Raw genomic sequence first — 6,315 nt, 5'->3', positions numbered from 1 at the left:
CCACACATTATGCTCTTGTGGAAATCTGACATTTTAAATCTTAAATAAAAGCGCTTCTATCGTAAAGTTTTGCCGTTCTTATATTTATAACCCTTGGAAAGTGTAAACAAGTTGCAACCCGATATGAAAGATTGTTATTTATTTATTTATTTATTTATTTTATTTATTTATTTATTTATTTACCTACAAGAAGGTGCAAACTGTGTCAGCAAATTTATTTACACACTCTATATCACTATGTAATGGAGTGAGAAAAGATACGGGAATTGAGACTAGACAGCTCTATATATAATGAAATTGTACTGCATATGAAATAAGAACATAAGAATTAAAGAAACTGTAGCAAGCCTATTGGCCCACACGTGGCAACTCCTATTTATAGCCACCCAAACTCATTGATGATAGCCAGCCGATTTTAAACCACACATTAGAAAAACGAAGAAACGACGACACCTCAGTCCGTTCCGGACCACCATCACGTTGTGCAACAGAAAGACGGCGGTATAGACAACAAATTAGTCAAAGCTCTAACTAGATAGCTCCAATCCACTAACAAACTGGGCCACAATCATTATTACACTTCACTGTTCACCTTTAACAGTACGTAGGTATCAAATTATTTAACTGTGGATTACATCCCGAGGAAGGTCAGTCAATGAACCAGGGGAAACCTCTGTAGTTTAGCAGGCTTTCTGTCCCCAGCACGAAACCAACTGTACAAACAAGACATAATAGGGCTAATCACATCTAGACCTTTAAAATACTGAAAAAATTGGAAAACATTTTTTCAGACCACTTCTTTTAAAAGTGCAATGTAACTCACAAGAGGCAACAGCATTAAGCTCAACAAGCCACAATGTCATAAAAGTATTTGTGTGTACGTCTGTTACCATACTACTTGTGAAGGAGGAAATGTATATGTTTATCTCTCAGAATGTTTGGTAACATGTTTATTGTTTGTGATGTGTGTATATGTATGTACTAACACGTTGTACTGAACGGGGTGAGAATAGCTTGAGCTACCTCATCCCTTTGTGTGTATTTTACCTCAATAAACTTATTTCAATTTCAATTTCAATGTAGGACACAACAGGAGACGCTTTATTATTAAAGATATAATAAATAAATAAGCGGCCTACTCGCCGCTGCCTTAAATACCAAGATAGCGTGTCAGCCCAAAACATAAATGTAAAAAAGTCTAGATAATAATGAGGGGGGGGACATTTCGCAATCCACCAGCTTCATATTTACAGTTGCCCGAAACGTTGTGCTCATTAATGGCTTTAGACATAGTATGTACTAGCTCTATCTAGAAATTCAACATTATGTTTGTAACTCATTTTGAATGTATGAACTTTTACCTGAATAAATATCATCTTATCTTATCTAGTTAAATTCATTTGAAGTTACCCAGACAACCATCCATAGAAAACGTATTCATTACAACAGTAAGAGAAGCGAATATCTGACTCTAACTATAACAGTTATCAATTATAATAATACAATTATTATTTCAGATCAAATCAAATCAAATGTTTATTCAGGTAAAGGTATGTATTCAGGTATGTATTCAAGATGAGTTTGTAACTCATCTAGAATACATACATTCAAGATGAGTTACAAACATAATGTTGGATTTCTAGATAGAGCTAGTACATGAAGTGCCTAAAGCACTAATACGCACAGCGTTTCGGGCACAGTTACAGCCCCGCTCCTGTGCCAGGTAAGTCCACAACGGGCTCACCATAGCCCGTGCTACTTGGAACTTTTTGTTTCAAGTAGCGAATCTTAAACAACAACAACAGTTTCGGGAAATGGGAAAATATGACAAATTTTAAATATAGGACTAATTTAAAAATATAAAAAAAAAACATGAAATAGTGGTATAATAATTGTTAAAGATTATGCATATTTAATAAGGTCACTAATATGCAAAGCGTTTCGAGCATAACTTAAAATAAGACAGCTTATTTGTAAATTTAATGAGGCAGACACGACACTAAACAAGAAGTTAGCATATAAATTCCTAAAAAAAATTAGCAAGTGACATACAGCTTTCATGGACAGCATAACGCAGAAAAGATAAGGAATGAACTGGTATAACCTTGTCGCCTTGCAATGCCTGGGAACGCCCGGAACTCATGACGGTATTGAGATCATCATGGGTCTCGATATTGCCATTACTTAGTCTTCTTCAACGACCCGCATTGATAAGACGAGAGACGTACGTATCGCCACCTGGCGTCACAGGGGGAAATAATAGATTTTTTCGTTTTCTGGTTGGATTTTCGGGTGGAATGATGGTGTTTGACGCCGACTTGGCCGAGAAGTGAAAGAAATTGGTGGGTCTTGGTGAGCTCCTGGTGTGGTGGGCGTTTGGCTCATGCTCTGCCGGAGACCACTGGAAGACTTTTTTTTCCCCAATTGGGCACGAGTTTAGGAAGGACAGTTACAGCCCCGCTCCTGTGCCATGTAAGTCCCCCCCTCTGTAAGCTCTCCTCTCTGTATTATGTGATTCGGTATGTACGCTAATTCGTGATAAGTTCGGAATATTCTTCCGACTTATGTTGTCTCATGAATTATTTGATTTATTGTGCATGCCTTAAATTCATCCTATTTCCGTATTCATCCGCCTCTACTCTCCTTAGTCTCATCCGCTTTGTAATTGGGACCTATTCCATACCAAAGTTGCCACTGTAACTGCGACCTATTCCATACCAAAGTTGCCACTGTAACTGCGACCTATTCCATACCAAAGTTGCCACTGTAACTGCGACCTATTCCATACCAAAGTTGCCACTGTAACTGCGACCTATTCCATACAAAAGTTGCCACTGTAACTGAGACCTATTCCATACCAAAGTTGGCCATTGTAAATGGGAACAATTTCATACCAAAGATGCCATGGTAAATGGGACCTATCTTCTATTAGTTCCTTACCTAACTTCCCCTCCTCCTCATAATCTCCTCTTCCTCTCCTTCTCCTCCTCATAATCTCCTCTTCCTCTCCTTCTCCTCCTCATAATCTCCTCTTCCTCTCCTCCTCGATCCTCCCCTCAGTTCCCCCTCCCTCATGTTACTCCCTCTCTGTGATCACCGTCGATAAACTTTATTAGACATTTGATGGGGAGTGTATGACAGTGGCTTCGACACTGTCTCGTTGGGAGGGTTGAGTTCTGGCCACTGTGGTCTGGTGGTTCTCTAGCTGCACCGCTACTCACCTAATTGTACTTGTGGCGGGTTAAGCTTCGGTTCTTTGGTCCCGCCTCTCAACTGTCGGTCACTACGTGTACAGGTTCCTTGAGCCTGTTTGTTCCTATTATATCTACATTTGAAATTGTGTGTGGAGTCTGTCTCTACCACATCACTGCACAATGCATTCCATTTGTTAACTACTCTGACACTGAAAAATTCTTTCTAGTGTCTCTGCATGTGGCTCATTTGGGTACTAAAATGCCACCTGTACTCACCTAGTTGTGCTTGAGGGGGTTGAGCTCTGGCTCTTTGGTCAACTTGTGTTCCCTTGTGCGAGTACAATTCGTGATAAATAGTCTGTCTTTATCAACGTTATCAATTCCCATCATGTCTCCCTAAACTCTTGTGTAGACGATGAGTCACAATAATGTGGCTGGATATATGATGACCAAACCACGTCGTTTCTCCATTTTCTGATGTGGTTTGGTCATTAACTCTTCTGTGTTCCAACGATGTGAGGCTCAGTTCATGTAGGCTTTCATCATAACTCATAGTTCTTACCCATTTTTAATGCTTTGCACTTATTTGGATTAAATTCCAGTAGCCATTTGTCAGCCCACTCCTGATGTATGTCAAGGTTTTCTTGCAGCACCTTACAGTGCTTTATAGTTCTTACTCTCTTCATTAACTTTGCATCATGTAAAAACATTAACATGTACGAACTCACTCCCTCTGGGAGGTCATTTGCATAAATCAGAAAGAGCAATGGTCCTAGGAGAGAGCCCTGTGGAACACCACTCTCCACTCCTCTCCAGTCTGACATATCCACTTTTAAATATGACCCTTTTTGTCGTGTTCGCCAGGTACTACCGTACCCAGTCCAGTGCCTTGCTTGTTATCCCACTTGTCTCTCCATATTGTGTAAGTTTTTTTTCCTGAAGGACTATTTCAAAAGCTTTCTGGCAGTCTAGGAAGATGCAGTCTACCCATCCTTCAATCCCTTGTCTTATTTTAGTGACCCTATCATGGAATTCAGTCAAGTTTGTTAAGCATGATTTGCCCTTTCTGAAGCCTATTATAAAATTTACTCTCTCCAAATGTTCAACAGTCCAATTTCTGATGACTTTTCCCGCAATTTGCATCGAATGCATGTTAATGACACTGATCTATAGTTTAGTGCTTCATGTCTGTCATCTTTCTTGAAAATTAGTACTATATTTGCATTTTTTTTCAAAGGTTCCAGAAGCTCTCGTGTCTCGATTGTGCCGCTGAACTGTTTAGTAAATGGGGTAACACAGTTTCCCTGCAGCTTCCTTCAGTAACCATGGTGGTAACTGGTCGGGGTCCTATTGCCTTTGTTACGTCCAGTTCCTTAGGTGTGTACTCACCTATTTGTGCTTGCGGGGGTTTAGCTTTGGCTCTTTGGTTCCGCCTCTCAACTGTCAATCAACAGGTGTACAGATTCCTGAGCCTACTGGGCTCTATCATATCTACACTTGAAACTGTGTATGGAGTCAGCCTCCACCACATCACTTCCTAATGCATTCCATTTGTCAACCACTCTGACACTGAAAAAGTTCTTTCTAATATCTCTGAGGCTCATTTGGGCACTCAATTGCCAACTGTGTCCCCTAGTGCGTGTGCCCCTTGTGTTAAATAGAATGTCCTTATCTACCCTATCAATTCCTTTGAAAATCTTGTATGTGGTGATCATGTCCCCCCTAACTCTTCTGTCTTCCAGCGACGTGAGATTTAATTCCCGTAGTCTCTCCTCGTAGCCCATACCTCTCAGCTCGGGTACTAGTCTGGTGGCAAACCTTTGAACCTTTTTCAGTTTCTTCTTCTTCTTGTTGATAGTCGGTGCAGTTTGCATGAAGGGTTTGTCCTCCCGATGACTGCACCAGTACTGATGTTGTTGGACACGTTTATGTTGAAGATGAATGGAGCTACCAAGGTGCTTGTTGCGTTGTGCTGTAGATATAGGAACGGTGATTAAAACAGAGGTGTGTGTTGTAGTTTAGTCTTATCCTTGATTAGATATGGACTCCATGCTGGGGCTGCATACTCCAGAATTGGCCTGACATATGTGGTATACAAAGTTCTGAATGATTCCTTACACAAGTGTCTGAATGCCGTTTTTATGTTGGCCAACCTGGCATATGCCGCTGATGTTATCCTCTTGATATGGGCTGCAGGGGACAGGTCTGGCGTGTGTGTGTGTGTGTGTGTGTGTGTGTGTGTGTGTGTGTGTGTGTGTGTGTGTGTGTGTGTGTGTGTGTGTGTGTGTGTGTGTGTGTGTGTGTGTGTATGTGTGTGTGTGTGTGTGTGTGTGTGTGGTTGCAACCCGTTCTCGCACTTTCTTTAAGTCAATATTGACTTATTAAATAAGTGCATATGTGACATACTAATTTATTGTGAATATTTTAGTTTACCTTGAAAAGCTTCATAGAAAACACCGACCTTACCTAACCTTCTTAGTATGTTAAGATAAGCATCTTATTGCTTCGTAATTACAATTATTACTTAACCTAATATAGGTATAGGTTAAGTAATAATTGTAATTACGAAGCAATAAGACGCTTATTTTAACATACTAAGAAGGTTAGGTAAGGTCGGTGTTTTCTATGAAGCTTTTCAAGGTAAACTAAAATATTCACAATAAATTAGTATGTCACATATGCACGTATTTAATAAGTCAATGTTGACTTAAAGAAAGTGCGAGAATGGGTTGCAGTGTGTGTGTACTCACCTAGTTGTGTTTGCGGGGGTTGAGCTCTGGCTCTTTGGTCCCGTGTGTGTGTGTATGTGTGTGTGTGTATGTGTGTGTGTGTGTGTATGTGTGTTAAAACTATCACAATTATTCAGTTATACACAGTGTATATAGTTGTGGAATTTAATAATATATCTGAATTATTTTTCACCAGATGCATAATTTATTTTGGAAATTTATGTTACTGCATTTTACCTGAATTTACCTGAGAGCCACTATCTCTCTGGTGGCCTCGACAACAATATGAACCAGGAGGCTTGTCAAGGGTTCTCCCCCCCCCCTCATTTTTTCCCTGAGGATTTTATCCAGCTGGATTTTGAATTTCAGCAATTTCGTTATGTACAGCTTCA

Source organism: Procambarus clarkii, chromosome 40 (assembly GCF_040958095.1).
Source record: "Procambarus clarkii isolate CNS0578487 chromosome 40, FALCON_Pclarkii_2.0, whole genome shotgun sequence".
Classification (NCBI taxonomy): domain Eukaryota; kingdom Metazoa; phylum Arthropoda; class Malacostraca; order Decapoda; family Cambaridae; genus Procambarus; species Procambarus clarkii.
The sequence above is the reverse complement of the archived record's forward strand: the minus strand, read 5'-3'. Positions refer to the sequence as shown.